Here is a 19,480-nt window from a genome sequence, read left to right on the forward strand (position 1 = left end):
TTCTATTATTTTGTTTTCATATTTTTGTTTTAACTCTATATTTGTTTAATCTGTTTTGTCTTAGATTATTTTCTGTTGTATGTTGATAAAGTTTCCTAGCTTTTCTTTTCAGGTCTTGTAATTCATTGGTCCCGAAGGTATCTGTTTTAGTGTGTAATCGTTTAGTTGTCTTTTTTGTTTTTGTTGAGTTTTTAATTGCTAATTTTATTGTATTTTCTACTTTCTGGGCTAATTCATCTATGTTGCTCTCTTCTTCTATCTGTGGTAGATTTATTGTTTGCCAGAACTTTGTCCAATTTATCTTCTCTGGGTTATATATTAATGTTTCGTCTGAAGATTGAAAATAATTTGTTTCTTCTTGTTTGGTTGGTTTTATGATATCAAATATTATTATATTATGATCGCTTGTTGTTGCTGAATCGAGTAGTTTCCAATTTTTTATTTTATTACTCAATCTTGTAGAAGCTATTGTCTGATCAATGTTTGATTCCCCCTGACTGTTCTTAAATGTTGGTGGATTCCCTTCGTCATTTATTATTATTAGATTATTATTCATGACCAATTCTTCAACCTTTCCCCTCTATTGTCCGTTTTATTGCCGTGCCATAGTGTTGATTTGGCACTTGAATCCATGCATATTAAGATGTTTTCTCTTTATACATTTGACAAAATCTTTCTATATTATCCAAAAAGGTTGTATGTCCATGCAAAATTGACAATAACAGTTGATTAATTTAATGTTCCCTAGATTCGTTCTCAATCCCACACATACCGTCCAATTATTTCCAAATTGTGTTATATTTAATGTTTTGATGCTTTTATTTCTGTTTATGATTGCAGCTATTGGTTTCTCACCTACGTTTTGAGGAATCTGGATCTCTCCTGTGTGGTTTTTCGCAATAATTGTTTCACAGTCTCCCATGTTAATCAACTTGTCATTTCTTGTGTAAGGCTCTTGTACAACTATTATGTCTGCTTCTACTTTATTTGCTAGTTCTTTAATTTCATCCATAGCAGTCTTTGCTCCCATAGCGTTGATTTGAATGATTGTTAATTTTTCTTCATTTAAGAAATTTGTCATAAAATGCTTTTGAGTTTGTCATAATTTATCTTAAAATATTTTTTTTTCTGTATTTAAAAGTCGATTTTTGCGATTGTGCGCTAGTATAGCATTTTATATGTTGCACACTCTTGTTCGGTTTTAGCATTGCACTTTTTCTTTCTCTTGGTGCATGGGATACAAACCTTGGCTTTATCTTTATTCACACATCCCGACTTATCGTGCCCCCCCTGTCCACAGAAAAAAAAAACTTTCTCTTCTTTGCAGTGTTTACTGATGTGACCATAATCAAGACAAATATTGCATTTTGAGACAGTGATAAAGTCTTTTATTCCATGAGCTTCAAACATTAGACATACTCGTCATTCTTTCAAAAGTTTTCTTTTAATTTGGGAAGTTGCTTCAATAACTAGATGACATTTAGTTTGGTTTTTTGGTCCGGTTCTAAATCTAGGTTTAATTTCTTTGATTGCTTCTGTCATTTCTTGCTCTTCAAAGTTTTGCTCCACTAAAGTTTCGATGATCTCTTCATCTTTGAAATCAGCTGGAATGTTGTATATAATCAATAATGGTTTCTTCTTCGGTTTTTCTACTACAACAGTTTCGTTTAGTTTCTTGTTATTTACTAAGCTTCTCATGTCTTTTTCAGTGGCGGTTTCTACAATGATTGCATTTTTCATTGTTTTAACCGATGAAATTTTGATTTTCTCTTTAGCTGGATTGACAGCTTGAAACAATTTTCTCTTTACCTCCTTTATTTCCTCATTCCAATTCGCTTTTAAAAAGATGGTTGGCTTTTGTTTCGTTCGTGCATGTTCAATTTCCTGAGTTCTTCTACTTGTTTGTACTTGTTCCTTTGATCCTGTAAGGATTGCGGAATACAGTGGCCTCTCTTCTGTGGCTTTTCCCTTGTCGTTTTGTAATTTGGTGATTTCGATCTTTAATTTTTCATTTTCCTCTCTGAGCTTATTTATTTCGGTCCTTAGGTATTGGTTAACACCTTCTGTTTTTGATTGTTTCATTAACCATTTGGCTAAATGTTTCTTGATGCTTTTAGCTATCGTTGAACTGGCTTTGCTTTTTCTGACTGCTTGGTCAACAAAATCCATGGCCGTTTCGTAGTCCTTACTAATTTCAACATCGTTGTCTTCTTCTTGATCCTTTTCTCCTTCGACCTCATCTCCAGAGATACTTCCCTCTTGCTCATTTAAACTCATGCTGACATTGAGTTTGGTTGGTGAAACTTCTTTTTTCCCTTTCCCACTCTTTTCCTTCTTAGCTGGTGAATCTACCTTTCGTTTTTCACTAAATGTCTTTCCTTTATCTTCTGGATTCTCTCTTTGACTTTCGTTTCATCTGGTTCTGTTCACTTGTGTGTTAGAGTTGGTTGTTTGTCTTTGTTCCTGTTCGTACTTATCTAGGATATCCTCATAAGAACTGCCCGAAAAGTTTGGCCTCCTATCCATTGGAATTTTGGCTTGTATCTTTGTTTCCCTATGATTATATTTAGTTTAGTTAGTGTGGAAAATAACACCTTACTATTATGCAACCCGCGTGTCCCTAAGAACGTAATAGCCGCATCTCCTGTATGCGTACTAATTTTCCCGCCAATTTTTCCCCCGATAAAAGCAAAAGGGATTATATGTTTAAAGGTATTACTCACTATTGCACCACGCTGCACCAAAACTAAAACTTCAACTCACACAAACACTCACTGTTGTTTCTCAGGAACCACTGATTACACCCCGTGCTTTTGCATGTATACAAAAGCACGTGTTTTTACTCACTCATTCACAAGATACTATGTAGTACTATAAACTGCACACGTAGTATTTTCTTCCATTTACACTTCACACACAGACTAAAAAAAAAAAAAAAAAAAAAAAAAAAAAAAAAGTTTTCTTGAAGAAAGATGATTCTGCGTTTGTCGAACGATAAAAGTCTTTGCTCTTCTTTTCAGCAAGATTGCAGTTTTTACTTTCTAGAGGAAGGAATTTCCTGACAACGTATCAAGAGAAAATGTCTTCAATATATTGCACTGTAACTTTTAGAAATTGTTATTGTTCTTGTTAATATTTTAAAAACAATGTTTTTTTTCTCTAGATTTCACTACACGTAAATGGTCACTTGATGTTCACGAGCTTGTGGGTCAGCGGATAATAGCCTGCTTTCCCTACAACCTCTTTTTTCGATATATTCTTCCAGAGCAACATAGCACACGTCACTCGCGGTTGGTTACACGTTACAGTTATACTGTTAAAGGTTTGGATATCCATTTCAACAATCAAGCGATTTCAACAATGAAGAAAATTCTAAATAAAAAATTGGCACGGATTATTGTCTTTGATGGATTATGAAGTTCCTTTTCTGAAAATTTGAAGTCTCTAGGTTGAAATTTGTAAGAGAAATCGTGAATTTTCGTAAAATGTAAAAAATACATAAAAGAGATACGAAGACTATAATGACATCTAACGGCAAAACTTGTCCCTTTAAACCAACCTTAACGTCCGACAATTATCTCCTTTAGGATAAGGGAGACGGATGATTAAGGCAAGTGAATGGTGTAAGAATTGGTGGAATGATAGTGTAGGAGAAAACGGGAGAATCCAGAGAGAGCCTACGGACACGATGTTGTTCACCACAAACTTACTTAGCCAGGGATCGAATCAGAGACCCCACGCACTAGAGGTAAGAGCTTTACCACTCAGCCACCCTTTATTTAAGTTGATTTGAAGGCTGCAACAAGAGTATGTTTTATCCGTTTAAAATGCAATACGACAATAGAAGGCAATACCTCCCAATTTCATCTAGATTTTGACCTTACCCAAACAGAATAAAGTATTCGTGATGAATACATGCCCCTATTTTTTCAGAAAAATACAAAACATTATTTCTGGATTACCAGCGGTGTTATGAATACTATTAATAGATTAATTACACTAATTTAAACTTTTCCGTTCATTTAGGAGAATTTTGTTTAATTGAATTCGATGGAATAGTGCCAATCTCCTCTAGTATAATTCCACAATCCCGAGAGAATGTTGAATTCCTGAGTCAGCTTTCTTGACTAGTTGCTTTATATATTTCCTGAGACCAGTCGGCACATGCTGAGACAGTACCTTAAATTACAGTCAATTTTCTCACCTTCTCTAACCACAGATACAAATGTAACTAGCGAGAGGTGGTTAATGAACTCGTACGTTGTAAATGGTTAGCGACGCATCTCATTCCTGATGGAAGCACGTGCTTCTCATCCAACGCTAAACTGTTTGGCGACATTACAAAACTTTCTTGCTATAAGCAAGTTAACTAGGACCAACGAGAAATTTCCCGTATATAAGTAATGTGGCCCACAATTTTCATGGACAATAATGAAAGCAACTTCCACCCCTACGCCCTCCATGTTGAATATGCTCTAAGTGATTCTCTGAAGTATCTGAGCAAAAGTCACAATATACAAATGTTTCAGTTTAGAGATAGAGTGGCTCGGTGGGTCATGATTCGTGATTGGGTGAGTAGGTCGTGGGTGAACAGGACATGCCCCACTCTGACCCACCGACCCACTCTGCTCAGTGCATTGTAGACAGCATCTTCTGAACACTTATGAATTTGTCTACGTTTTACTTTCAAGGCTTCCATTTTTCTTCCTTTTTGATTTGTTTCTATTTACTTACCTGAGATGCTCATATCTAACAAGTAAACCTTACGTTTGGGTGAATCGAGTTGCTGACTGAGACACATATGAGAAAGTAGTACTAAATGTGGTCAGTATTTCAGTGAAGTTGTAGGTGCGAAAACTCCAGGGCTTTAGGAGATACAGCTACCAGAACATCACATGGAAGTACAGAATAGTCTTCATACAGTTGGAGGTAAAAGCTCTGTAAGACCTCTTGTAACGACAAAAGGTGAATAACAAATATATGGGTACATATTAGGACTAGGGGGAAGTCATATAATAAGGGTATATCTGACGGCGTCCATCTTGAAATCCGCCATTTTGAATTAAGGTTAAGTTTTTAAACTCCCATTAGTGATAATTTCACAGCTTTTTTTTTTTTTTTTTTTTTTTCCAAGTGTAAACTCTTCAGTCAATGGAGAGGAGGACGTGGATCATGAGTCAGAGTTGATGATGATGGGTTTTGGTGGGTCACGTTTTCATTGAGTCACGCCATCTCTGTTTCAGTTATGACCAAAGGTTCAAAAGGAGCATGCGATAGTAGTAAAATTTTCTCCCTTTTTGGAGTAGCCTTTCTAAAAATCTGATAGAACAAATTACTCCTATATTAATGAAAATTATTTTACGTTCGCTTATATTAACACCTAAGGACTGAGTGATCGGAGTATATGCTTCACCCAGCACCTAATAACACATTCACAAATCCAAATCACCTACACGGTTGCTTACAAGGAACGGACATGAACATGTCATCCGGACATCCGAATCAAACCTAGTCCATTCGATAAACATAACAAAGATATGTTCATGCACAAAAAATTAGGTGTCATGGACAACGGACTAGGTCCCTGGGGCCCATTAACCCTGTTAATATAAAGAAAATCGTAGACTCGCAGTAAAATAGATATTGTATCAAAACTGCTCATTGGAAAATCATGGTTTATAGTTCATTCTCTTCAGCATGAAACAAGCTTTCCAGAGGCAGGGTTTGAAAAAACCCGGGCTTCTTTGAAAAAGTCCAACCCACCTGGGCCCATATGGGTTTTTTCGGGTTTAATATGTTTTTTACGGGTTTAATCGGTTTTTTTCGAAATATTTCAATGTCTTTGGGGTAAAAGTGTTAAAATGTGATTTATATTTCATGATTGTCATTGTCACAACTTGCAACAATTTTCTACTTACTGCTGTTTTGAAAAAAATGACCGCCATTTTGAAATTTTACATTCGATCGCCGAGAAAATCTATACAGCAAATTTAGCATATCTCGTGCTTCCACCGTCAAAATTTCAACTTAAAAAACTGAAAATTGCGCTTCGTAGCGTGGATACTCATTGTTTTGAAAAATGGCCGCCGTTTTGATATTTTACGTTGGTATGCCACCAAAATCTATACAGGAAATTTAGTGTCTCGTGCTTGTATTTTGAAAATTTTAATTTAAAAGGCCGAAAGTTTTACCATGTAGTGTGTGTGGTAGAGGCAGACAAACGAGTTAAGTTGATTTTGTGTTTAACGTCCCTTTCAGCAGCGAGACTATATGAGACGGGACTTGCTGATTAACGTGGAATCCGAACCACATGAGCTCCCTCCGGGAAGCAAACCCGGGTCCCATACCTAAGACGCGTACACTAACCGCATAGCCATGAAGGAGCTCGCAGACACACGAAAAAATGTAGATCAAGTCATCCAGAAGCCTGACTGACGTTCGCTAAATATGAATACCAAAAGGGGTCTGTTAATTTAAAACAAAGATACAATTCATGTTGTATGAAACAAATAAATGTTTTAAAATGTCTTATATGAAATTAACATCTTCCAGCGTAAATAAACCTGCCATATTTTCTCCATGAGAATACGGGACACTTCAGATCCCCCCTTCCTCAACTTTCCAACACAATGCAATGAAGTGTAGTCTGGTTCAAAAGTATAATAACCCGCGGTGGCTCAGTGGTAGAGTGTTCACCTCTAGTGCATGGGGTTCCTAGTTCGGTCCCAGCTCGCGCCAAGTGAGCTTTGTGGTGGACAAACACCTTGTGCGTGGGTTTTCTCAGGATTTTCACGTTTCCTCCCACTTTCTTCATTCCGTCATTTCAATCACTTCTCATCATCACCGTCACCTTGAGGACAGCAGGCATAACCATGAGACTAAAACTAAAAGATTTCATTTTATATATATTTTTTTTTCTTCAAGAATATAATAGGTGAAAGTTCACTAAGCAGCAGCTGCTTTTCTCTGTTCGTACCCTGCAATTACTTGTACAGACTGAAGATGCCTAAAAACTTAAGATGTGCTATAAAAATGCTTTACAGGACAACAATATTCAAATTATTTAAATCAATGGTACAATCTACTTTCAATATTTTTCGCGCGTTTAGCAATATTTATTTACATGGCTGTATCTGCCAAAATTACGTTCGTCAGTTTAATCTGATGAAAAGCTGGTTTTTCTCCTTGTGTCGTGTGTAATTGTCAGGACCAGATTTACATTTTTCTAAGACCTGGACCAAAGCATAATTCTGTGCCCCTAGCCTCTGAAAAAGATTATAATTCTTGTTAACTTATCTAATGTGTTGCTGAAGAAAAGGTTAGTCATCTTCCCTGTGTTTGTAAATGTAGAAACACTCAAAGCCATCTTTTTTTTCTTTTTTCTTTTTTTTATGTTCCGGAGAGTATCCGAGTTTCCACCAAGTTCAATAGAAAAAGTAGCATTGCAAATTTCGCTCCCTATCAAGTCGAACAAGGTGGTGTTATAAATCCTCGAAACTGACATGCAACAGCGTACTGTTCATTCACTAATTACAGGATTCCCAGTCACTGTCAGAATTTTTTGTTTTTCACTCTTCGGGTAAGCTGATATTGATAGCAGAAATGGAACGGAGTTAAAATACGGGACATTTCCCTGTGCCAACTAAATTTACGGGGACGCGGGACACTCGGGCCCAAAAACAGGACATTCCCGTTTTTTACGGGACGTATGGCAGGCTTAAGCGTAAAATAAATAGTTTTATTGTTGAAGTATTCATTTCCGATTCTTCTGCGTTTAATTCGGGAATTTCCTAAGCACTTCTTTCACGGCGTGTACATCAAAACTTCCACTAGTACGGAAATTTGAACTCAGCACTTGAAATAGTACGCGTTACATAGTCTTCGGAACACTGAGCATTAAGCTTCTTAAATTTGACAAGAATTTTTACGCTATTGCTGGTGTTGATTCTACAGAATGCTTATTTGAAGAGTAGCAACAAATGACTGAACTAAACTACTGTTGTCGAAAAACCAAATTTTAGTTGAAGAACCTTGTGTTTTACATCAAAGGTAAGAGATAATACTAATAGTTTTACTAATGTATTTACATATGTACTGTTAGTACCGGCACCTATGACCTTAAACCCGTGAAACGTATGAGTGATAACGTCCCTCGGTGTCGCCAAGTCGACGAGCATACTATTCACGGAAAATATTTTCTAAAACATTGCTTATTTTGCTTCAAATAGGCTATAAGCATAATCCATACATTAATTTGTTCTATAAATATCTCAAGCTAAGGTGTTTTTTTTTTTTTTTTAAATTCATTTAGTGCATTCAGAACTTTATAAAGGTCCTAATGTTGAATGTTGCTGTATACCTTAACGTGAAAGCCTCTAATTCGCCCAAGGAAAGTCTAAAATCTGATAAAAGTCACGTACAATGTGATCACCTTAGTTGTATCAATAATAAGCTAACAAATAGGTGAAAAACCCAGGTGGGTTTTAAAGTGTTTTTTTTTTTCAGGTGGGTCCAACCCGAAAAAAAAACACTGGGTTTTTTCGGGCTGGGCCCACTTGGGCAAACCCTGTCCAGAGGTGCTATGGATTGGGGCTGATAACTTACATGAACAGGGAAAATTGGGAGAATGATGGAAACATTCCCTCCAAAAATCCCTCTCATGAACTTTGGCCCTCTCTGGAGTGGCCCCGGATAAAAGCACACAATCCAAATATATCTCGAAAAATACTATAGGGGTTAAGAAATGAGTGTACCAAATTCTTTTATGATAGACGAAATAGGTATGAAGGAAAAGGTTGTATACCAAAACGTTCTGTACACACAACACCGAACCATGATCTGACCTGTAAAGAGAACATAATATAAACCAGTAGAGAAGTTACGAATGGCGGGTTGTCGGACATTGCAAGCGCTTTACTTAAAAGTGAATGGCGAAACCTACTGCATGCTGGCAACTTCAAAGTCCTCAAGCGCCGCACTGCCGTGTCGTGACAAAACGCTGTAACTTTGGCGCAGCAGTTTTGCGAAAAAGAGCCGTAAAGTTTTCATCCGAAAATGTGATCTGTATCGTGTAGAACCAGTGTAACTAGGCAATAATGGTCAACCAATCAATTTTCACCAAATTTAGTCACAACATGCATTTACGTAACATTACATGTAACCACGTGTTTCCAAAGTCGAGATAAACTGGTTCTACACGATACAGATCACATTTTCGGATGAAAACTTTACGGCTCTTTTTCGCAAAACTGCTCCGCCAAAGTTACAGCGTTTTGTCACGACACGGCAGCGCAGTGAGGTGTACTTGGATGGATATGGATTTATAAGAAAAAAGAACAGTTGAGAATGCTCCAAGATCATTGGCAGAACGAACTTAAAACGAGTGGACAAATAGAGCGGGAAGGATAATTGTGATTCTTCCTACATGTAAAAGTAAATCCTTTTATCCGCACCTTCTGTTTCTCATAAAAAATCGCAAAATATCATCTCTCTATAACTTATGGTTTCCGAGATACGGCTCCTTAAATCTCCGGTGTTTTTTTTTTTTTTTTTTTTTTTTTTTTTTTTTTGCCAGTACCTCGGGAAAGGTAAGAGCGACGCGAAAAATTCAACCACTTTCTCAGATAGTTTTTGATGCTTTATCCAATGGAGAGCTCAAATTAGAAAAAATCGTAAATAACAGACGGACAGACACACACACATATAGAGCATTCAGTAACGAACTTTTCAAGTTGGTAGAAAATATAAACGCAGTATTGTTTATCCTGATATTAAGAATTGTACCACATTCTCTGCAGAATGAAGCAAGCGTTTCAGTAATTATCACGCATATTGTTCCGTGATATGTGGAGAGGGAAATTTGGGCTACGTCGCAAAAATATCATCCAAAATAGCTCTATTGTGAAGTTGTGCGTCCTCTAAAGCGACACCGGAGCCAGTAGAAGTCAGTGTGCGAATTAAAGGACAATTTACAGGGGGGGGGGATAAAATGCACATCTGAGAAATTTAACATGAGATAGTTCAAAACTTATGGGAGACATCCAATTCTTCAGAGAGGGACTTCCTCCTCATTCCCCCTGGTAAGTTGCAATCTAGTAGGAGTACACAATTAAAATGTACCTTGAAAAATACTACGAGGTATACCCTTAAAACAAGAGAGAAGATATAGTATGACATCGTAAAAACAGAATACAGAACACAAGGGCATGGGTGGGCGTGTTGCTGGATAACGTTGGTTTATCCCAATACAACTGTAGCACAATTGCTGTTTAAAATGCCTGCTTTATTCTACAGAGAATGTGCTACACATTTTTATATCAGGATAAATACTACTGTGATCTCTTTATAGGTCAGGTCATAGGTTCAGTTTCGTATGTACAGAGCACATTGGTATACAACCTTTTCCCTCATGCTTATTCCGTCTATCAAAAAGAAACCTAGTACACCCATTTCCTAACTCCTACAGTATTTTCCGAGACATTTAGATTATGTGCTTTTACTGGGGCCACTCCAGAAGGAGGCCAAAGTTGATGGGACGGATTTTTGGAGGTAATTTTCTTGACATTATCCCGATTTTCACTGTTCAGGTATGTTACAGGCGCTAATACACATCACTTCTGGAAAGTTCGTTTCATTCTGAAGAGAATGAACTTTAAACCATAACTTTCTAACGAACAGTGTTGATGCAATAGCTATTCATTGCGAGTGTACGATTTTCATCATACTAACAGGCTCCATGGATTTACTCCGTTGTCAATGGCACCTAATTTTTTGTGCATGAACATATATTTATCGAACTGACTAGATTTGATTCGGATGTCACGTTCATGTTCTTTCCTTGTCAGTACTAAAGTGATTACGTCTCGTGTGAGAAGACCTTGGCTCAATTCCAAATAACCTGAACTGGTGGATGCCCTTTTCTCCCACATACCCATTCTTCCATATTATTTATTACCATTACCTGCCTCCTTTAGCTTAAAGGGAATAATCGTGGGACGTTAAATTAACGATTTACGAATCACTTACATTTGCAGCAAAACTTTGCTTCCATTGACATAACGAATGACAGTAGACTCAAATAGTGACAACACGTACTATCGGATCTGGGATGAGATATGGTGTGTCTTGATGTGCGCAAGGTACCTCTACGCGCGAAGGCGGTAGCTTTTGAAGGTATAGAGGTGAGCAGGGCCGGGATTGAACAAGCCACTTGGGCATGCCTGGGGTACCCGGATTAGTTGGGACTCTACCGGGCTGTGGGATTCGGTAGCTCATCCCAGGAATCTGAGTAACGGGGAGCATGGGCGGGAGGTGAACATGCCTCGAAACGCTCGGGCACCATGCCTGCACAGCATGGGAGGGCCTGATTCACTAACATGACCGCCTCCACCAGTAGGTACTCAGGGCTTCGGTCTGGCCGCGCAGTGGGCTTATCCCACTCCCTTAGAGAATAGGGCTTAGATCGCTAACGCGAGTCAAGGTTAAGGGACAAATCTTGAGGTTGCACTTTGTGCATGAGTTCTATCATCTCAAATAGAGGAACTACGGGTCGGGTGTCTAAGTTGACGGAACCGGTTAATTAAGTAGAACCAACGGCCGGAACCAATGTTGGCAGCGTGCGATAAGCGTCGTAAGCAGACTACTAGCGCCTAATGTCACTCATTCCCATTAACTTCAGATAAGATATAGCTTCCATAGGGACTCGAACGCAGATCTGCTGCTCCCAAAGCCCATATGCTAACCATATAGTCGCTATATACAGGGTGTTTCAAAACAATACCGACAACGTTTGGGAGGTAATTCCTGACACCAAGATAAGACAAAAAGTATAGACCAACCTGGATGCACAAACGCTTCCTTTCGGAGTTATAGGCTGCCGAAAACACGAAAAAATGAAGTTTAAAGGTCCATAGCTCCAGAAGTATGGGACCTATCGTGGTCGGATCAAGACTTCGCTTAAGAACTAGTATGTACCGTTTCCAAATATCCATGTTTCAGAATCATGTGATACTTTCGCAACAATTTTTAAAGAGGTTGTTGGTGAGTACTTCAAATTGTTTGCCCGTAGCTAAACTGTCTCTATAAAAATTGTTGCGGAAGTACCACAGGATTCTGAAACATGGATATTTGGATAGGACACATACTACTTCTTAAGTAAAGTCTTGATCCGACCACGATAGGTCCCATAGTTATGGAGCTATGGACCTTTAAAGTTCCTTTTATCATGTTTTCGGCAGCCTATAACTCCGAAAAGAAGCATTTGTGCACACAAGTTGGTCTATACGTTTGTTCTTATCTTGGTGTCAGGAATCAGCTCCCAAACATTGTCGATGTTGTTTTGAAACACCCTATATATATATATATATATATATATATATAGGGTGTCCCAGGACGAAAGGGCAATATTTTGGGAAATGGCAGTATGAGTGATTTTAAGAAAAATGTCCATATGAACATAGGTCCTAATCTCAACGGTTTGAGATCTATAGGGTGTGAATCATTTATTTTTGACTTTGTTGTGTATTGTTCACCCTGCAACTATTTTACAGAGGTAAGACATAGCGGATTTGAAAGGTGATGGAATAACCTTTCCAACGGTATGCAGCATGTGGCAGTGATGTCTTCGGAGGGGAAGCTATTGAGGGAAATTTGAGAAAGTTAAGGTTAATTAAAGAAATTGGATGGTAACACTGATTCCAAAATATCCCTCAATAAATTCTCTTCCAAAGATACCACTGCCACATATTGCATATCATTAGAAAGGTCATTTGAACACCTTTCAAATTTGCTATGTACCACCTCTGTAGAATAAGTATAGGGTGAGCAATAATCAATATAAAGTAAAAAATGTTTCACAACCTGTAGCTCTTAAACCGTTAAGATTAGGACCTATGTTGATATGAACTTTTTTTGCTTAGAATCACCCATACTACTATTTTTCAAAATATTGTCCTTTCCTCCTGGGACACCCTAATATTTTATTGGGGCGAATTACTAAAATGAGCCATCAAAGGATAGAAACTTTTTCTATCCTTTGATGGCTCAGTTTAGTAATTCGCCCCAATAAAATCAAATATAAGAAAAAAAGACTGTTGAAATGGGCAACCTATTCATTTCTGATTTAATCATGTCACTTCCAAATCTTTGTGACTGAGTTGCGAAGACTAAGTAAGCGGAAGGTCGGTAGAATAATAATAAGGATCATTTCGGCAAATTGCTTACGATTTGTGTACTTCCCTATAACAAATCATGGATCTATGAAAGTCAGGTTCAGTATTCGTCTTTTCAGATAGATATATTTTATTTGATATTAGTCTTCGGTACTTCACCCAGTTAGTATAAATAAATTTCACGTTATTATTCCATCATCTATTCAGTCGCAAATTTGCCTTAAACGAAAATCACCATTAAATGGTATTCCTTTCTAACTGGTAAACTACGGGGATTTCAGATTTCTTTTATTATATGATGTTAAAATAAACACGGAATTCGGGGTTTCCTGATATTTATTATTATTATTATTTTTTTTTTTCAAGATAGGGCCTACCTTTTTCTTCCCAACATACGTATAAGAGTGGGCGGTCACAGTGAACGTCAGAATTTGCATCACAGTAATTGGACGAAAGAAAGATAATCATAATAATCTTAATCGTAATTCTTTTTAAGTGTATAAATAAGTAAAGAACAATAGTAAAATATGCACGTGTAGAATATGCTATCATTCTGCCAACTGCAAAAATTTTAATTGCGTTGCACAGCGAGTATATGTTCTTTGTAAGTTTTTTTTCTTTTAAATAAATCGAATACATTTATTACCGCTTTACCATAGCTATTTCATAATTCATATCCGTATCTTTCACTTTAAAATTGTAAAATTATTCAAGATAAACATGTATATCAGCATGAATTGGTATAAATATTTGATTTCCAAGTTATGTTTACTCACTATAACAAAAATAATACCACAATATGTAAAATATTTTACGAGTAAAGCGTTTTTGATAATGTTTTTTTTTCTTTCTTTCCAAGAATATTTTTCACTATTTACAATACTAACAACTGGCTGAAATGCCCGTTCTTAGCCCGGAAAGAATAGATTTCATGGCTAAATATACGAAAGAATTATTTTATGACCACTACGCTGTGTACAGATTTATATATGTCTGTACTTATGTCGAAAAATCAATATTCTTATATACTTACGTTCCATTAAAACATTGCTCGTGACAAAAATAAGCATCAACCTATGCTAGGTGGTCACTACAGGTAACTGTTCCAGTTCAGGGCAAAGCAAAGCCGGCAGAGACAATGACAGAAGGCGTCCCTAGAGACTACGTGCGGAGCGACATGGGGTATGGGGATAAAAGTTTGAAAAACACGCACGAAACAGTTCAAGCTAGTTTTGCATTACAATTGCATATTTATAAACATAAGCGGAGATAGGAATTGTCTGCTGGGGGGGGGGGGGGTCAAAACAACCGTGGCATTTTTATTTTTATTATCTTATAGGTGGAATTTTTATTTTTTGTCAAAAAGTTGGGGAGTCATTGCACTCCCATAACTCTATATGCTAATAAAAATATCCCCGTATTCTTATTCTAGGCACCAACTGCCCTAGTTCAGTACACTGAGAACATAAAATAGAAGTGGGGAACAACACAAACATGAGGTAGTTCCAAAAGTTCTTCAAGACAAAAGAAAAGTGCACAATTTTCCAATAGCACATTTCGTCTACATTCCTTTCAAACGCATGATATTTTCGATACTGTATTTTCATTTTATTTATTTACTTTTTTTTTATTTGGTATTCCCAACAGGAAGCTGCTCTCTTACATTTACAGATGTCAGATTGGATTAATTAGGGTCCAGTGCTTATCAATTACGGTACGCTTTTGATGTAGTTCAATGGATGCTAATCTTCGAAACTCACACAGAAATATAAGTATGCTATTATGACCTGTCCCACACGTCATTTAAATTTTAAAGGTAAACTCAAAAACTGTTATATCGGTAAAGCAGCATGTAGAGGAAGGACATCCTACGAGAAATGCTTCCTTTTCTTATGCATCGGTTTTAATTCCTGGTGCTGACCACGACAGAGTGACAAAATGACAAATAATGAGAGAAAAATACTGAAATTAATCAGATGTGACAATTGCGAGAAAAAGTGCTGATTAAGAATAGTATGTCAAATTAGAAAAGCAACTTTCTATTACTTTTAGGCGTTATTTAATTTCTCCTCTAAATCATTTGGTAGTGATGACGGTTCGTTATATATATGTAATGAGTGTAAATACAGTGTCGACATATGGCATAAAAACTAGAGTGCACAAAACACGATCTAAAAAGCACGAATGCTACCTAATCCAGTCAGGGCAGGAACGCACCAGGGTAACCCAAGCAGTAGCAAGATCGTGAGTCCATAGGAAGCAGCCACTTTAGCGACGGAGGGTATACGCATATAAACGAGGTCGTTTATAACGCCTCACTAAAAGTCACAGTAACGGCTTCGAAGCCGTCGATAGATTTGGGGGCGATAATGAATGATATGTCACTTTTCTTGCTTTGAATGATTTCTTAAGATGTTTCGGATTACTATTTCCCTGGCGCATGCCCAAATAATTCTGTACAGATTGATAATATGTATGCAGACTGACATGCCCTGAAAATATCTACGTGGTATCCTAGTACCTAATATCCTACCCTATGCAATTGTCTTAGAACTCGATTCTTAAAAATTTGCAGTCATGGGCACAGATATAATTTAAGAGGACTTCCCTTATGAGTATAAATACGCGATCGCACATATATCATAAAAATGACCATAAAAAAAAAAAAAAAAAAACTTTTGCTAGGTGGCCACTGAAATCGAAAATCCTATTTAACCAAGCTATGGTAGGAGCGCAGCAGGGTCCAAGCATCCACAGGAAGCAGGCGCGTGAGCGACAAAGGATATACGCATAAAAAGATAGTGAAAAAAATATTTAAAAAAAATAAAAACACTGACATTACAAAATGATAGAGGTTAGAGCGCTTGTCATGGTTTCACACTTGGAAGTCTAGACTTGTTAACAATCTACATATCCTACATCGTCCAGAAATGACCTGTCTTTGGAAATTAGAATGTTACAGTCACATTTGATATCCACTCATTCAATTTAACCCTAGTATAGCCCTTGTAACGGTTTTACACTTATAAACATGATATACTGGTTTGGTATGTTCTGAAAAAGGTGCGGATTTACTGTACAAATCTACATATTTGTAAAACATAGAGAACAAATTTGTAATTATATTTTAATTGATCAGTATGTACACTCATGTCCAAAATTATTGTCGGATGTATGTATATGTTGTAAGAATATAATTTGATAACGAATTCGCCCGTTATTTTTCATAATGCTAGTATGTGTATAATCGGCATATATAGTATGTGGCAAATTTCATGTAAAGAGAGCAGTAAATAAGAACAATAAAACGAAAATAAAACTTTCTCGTCCATTTAGCAACATTTTGCTTTATTCAGTATAATTTTCCTATGAAACTTACCACAAATACACATTTCCCGATTACACACATAGTATCGGTGTTAAAAGTACCCTGCAAAATCATTATCAAATTATATTCTTACAAGAAGATAGTTATAGATATGCGCCAATCATTTTGGACAGGAGTGTACATAGTTGAAATTCGCTATCATCTCACATATGAGATGTGTATCTACGTATAAATGCATTAATGAAATTCTAACATGTTAAGCACAGATTTGCCCATAAGGCAGCCATTAACCACAGTAGACAAAGTGAAGTAAAGCGAAGCATCTGGGCAGTGTACTAACTCATGCCGAGAGTTAAGAGATCCACATATTTGTGTAATGTTATTTTGGAACATAAATGCTTAAGCAATGAAAACGTATCAGGAAATTACCCATAAGGCCACGTATAAGTACCTAATCCAACACGCTAATTAAGTGTTTTTATACCACATATAGTGTTTTGCGCTATCCTCGTTTATGTGTATACCCACCGTTGCTGACGCGTCCGTTCCGTACGGAGGAATTTTTCTGCCCTCACTCGGTTAGATAGCATTCGTGCTTTTTTTTTTTTTTTTTTTTTATTTTTTTTTTTTTAGTGGAAACCTAGCACAAGCTAGTTAATGCCTTTGGCTCAATAGTTCTTATTATGTACGTACACTGAAGCCCTCCTAAAGTGAATATCCACCCGGGAATGCAAGTCCACACCCGAAAAATAATTGTTTAGGATACCTAGAGCTGACTCGCTGAAAATCACATATGGTAAAGTCTAAAATGGCATTATTCGATCAGACGGTTCTACCAAATTTGACAAATTTCTTACATTTTCAAGTTAGGTTATATCTATGTATTTTTCTGGGTAAACTTTACAAGACACGCTCCAGCTGCGCATCGATAAGTAGGCCTCTTTTAAAAAGTATAGTAGAGTAAGGTAGGGTAGAGTAGAGTAAGATATAAATACGTTGGGTAGGGGTTAGGAACGGGTTAGCTTAAGGTTAGGTAAGTTTTGATCCATTTTCATAAAATTATTAGAGTATAATTTCTCGTTTCTGAATGAGTATATCTGCTGGAGCGGGCGTTGTAAAGTTAACTTTTTTTTTTTTTTTTTTTTTGAGTAGAGTACGCAATGAATCAGGTGCTCCATTACTACTTGCAGATTGATTTCAGGAAGGCTCAGTATAAATATAGTGGGGATGTATTTCATAAAATCTACAGTGCATAAAACACGAACCAACTTGTGTTGATATTTAGTATCTCCCACAATCTTCCACATATAAGGTCTTTAGTGTTACTCAGTTTACAAAATAGAGCAGAGCCAGCGAAGGGGGTTAGGAGCCCATTAGGGCCCGGAGAACGAGGGTATGCGTCCAAAGGGAGCAGGCGCGTCAGCGACGGGGAGTATACGCACAAGCGAGGATAGTGAAAGAGCACATTTATACATACAATACTTTCATCATCACTGAAAATTAATTTCAATACGCCGTGAAGCAACAGTAAGTAACAATTGCTTACATTCACCCTCTCATTCCTTCTAGAAAAAAGTTTCACGTATTTTGCCTATAAATTTTCTATTTGGTAGAACCGTATACTCGAGTGAACCCGGAAAAAATTGCGTGTGTACCCGTACAATAAACCTGCATCATGAAAAATTCCTCGAATAGTGGAATTTGGTATTCTACACAATCCTCTCACGCAGTCATTCATTTTAACTGCAAAAATTGCAATTTTTATGATGAACTATTCTTAATCTGCATCTAGTTAACTATAAACTCACTTATCAATTTTCCTTGCACTTGCTCATTTCTTGTTTACAAAATTACTAAATATAACCGGAGTTTCAACACATATGGGTTGATTTTTTTTTTAGATGTGTTTGAATTTTTACTACAATTATTATTCACACCATTATAACTTTTTTCAACGATTTGCAAAATGCAGCATAATCCACGTGTTTTTTTAATAATTCACAGAAGGTCATAAACCGAATAAAAGAATATTAAAATATTTTCGCGCACATAACTCACCAATAGAAATACTGCTACATACACACTCGCTGCAATTAGTTTTTCTTTCGAAGAAACTCATAATGGATCATCGAATTTATCGGCGCTAGTCAATAAACAATACAGAAAATATTGTTTACAACACTTCAGAGATGTCATCCTTTTCACAACTGGCGCACATCTTTTGAGTGAAACCTAAAACACACAAACGATTATCTCCCAGTCGTCTGTAATAATAACTTCCATTGACAACTTTGTTGCATCCACTGCGCTTAAGCGTAACGCGTTTCCTGCTTCGGGAACTGAATTTCCTGTTACACCAATACAAGTCGTATAAAGGGAAGGTTTGAGATGAACCGATGAGTACACTTTAATCACTTGACTACTCGCAAATTAGCATAGCTATGCGCAGTGCGTATGGGATGGGAAGAAGCGACCTTTTGTCATGCCGTTGACCGCGATGGTGAGAAGGCACTCCTCACTTCCATACTATTCAGGATAGCTACCGTTTCATTCTAACATTTGCAATTTACTCACGACCGCCTTCGGCGGGAAGAAAAATTCCAACTTTACCTTGGCAAGCAGCGTGTTTACTAATTGTTTTCCTTCTTTCTTTCATTTTGTTTATTCATACAGTACACACATTAGTATCAACTAGTTTCATCCTTCGGCCTAAATATTTTCTATGCGGCTTGCGGCTCCCGAGTGTAAACAATTATTATTCTACTTCTAGGACAAGAGCTATTGCCTCAAAATTCAGTAGTACACTGATTTTTAGGAAGGTACCCGAATATTATAGTTATTCATTATACTATGACTATAGTGATTTAAATAAACATGAAATGAATGAATGTTTATTTCAGTTTTAATTAAATTAGTTCTTCCTCTCGTGACTATGCCCTTTCGGCTAAGGACATAGACGATACACAGAAGCAGGACCGCATTA

The 19,480-nt window shown here is 36.9% G+C and overlaps 1 protein-coding gene across 1 annotated transcript in view; it reads right to left on the reverse strand.

Moving 5' to 3' along the window:
- LOC145687861 (carbohydrate sulfotransferase 11) overlaps positions 1-19,110 on the reverse strand; it is a 68,827-nt gene extending 49,717 nt beyond the window's left edge. The window contains exon 1 of the mRNA XM_081761355.1: positions 18,556-19,110. The gene's annotated coding sequence lies outside the window, so the exon portion shown is untranslated. The remainder of the gene's footprint in view (positions 1-18,555) is intronic.
- Positions 19,111-19,480: the final 370 nt, after the last annotated feature.

Source organism: Thermobia domestica, chromosome 6 (assembly GCF_964235325.1).
Source record: "Thermobia domestica chromosome 6, izTheDome1.hap1.1, whole genome shotgun sequence".
Taxonomy (NCBI): Eukaryota; Metazoa; Arthropoda; class Insecta; order Zygentoma; family Lepismatidae; genus Thermobia; species Thermobia domestica.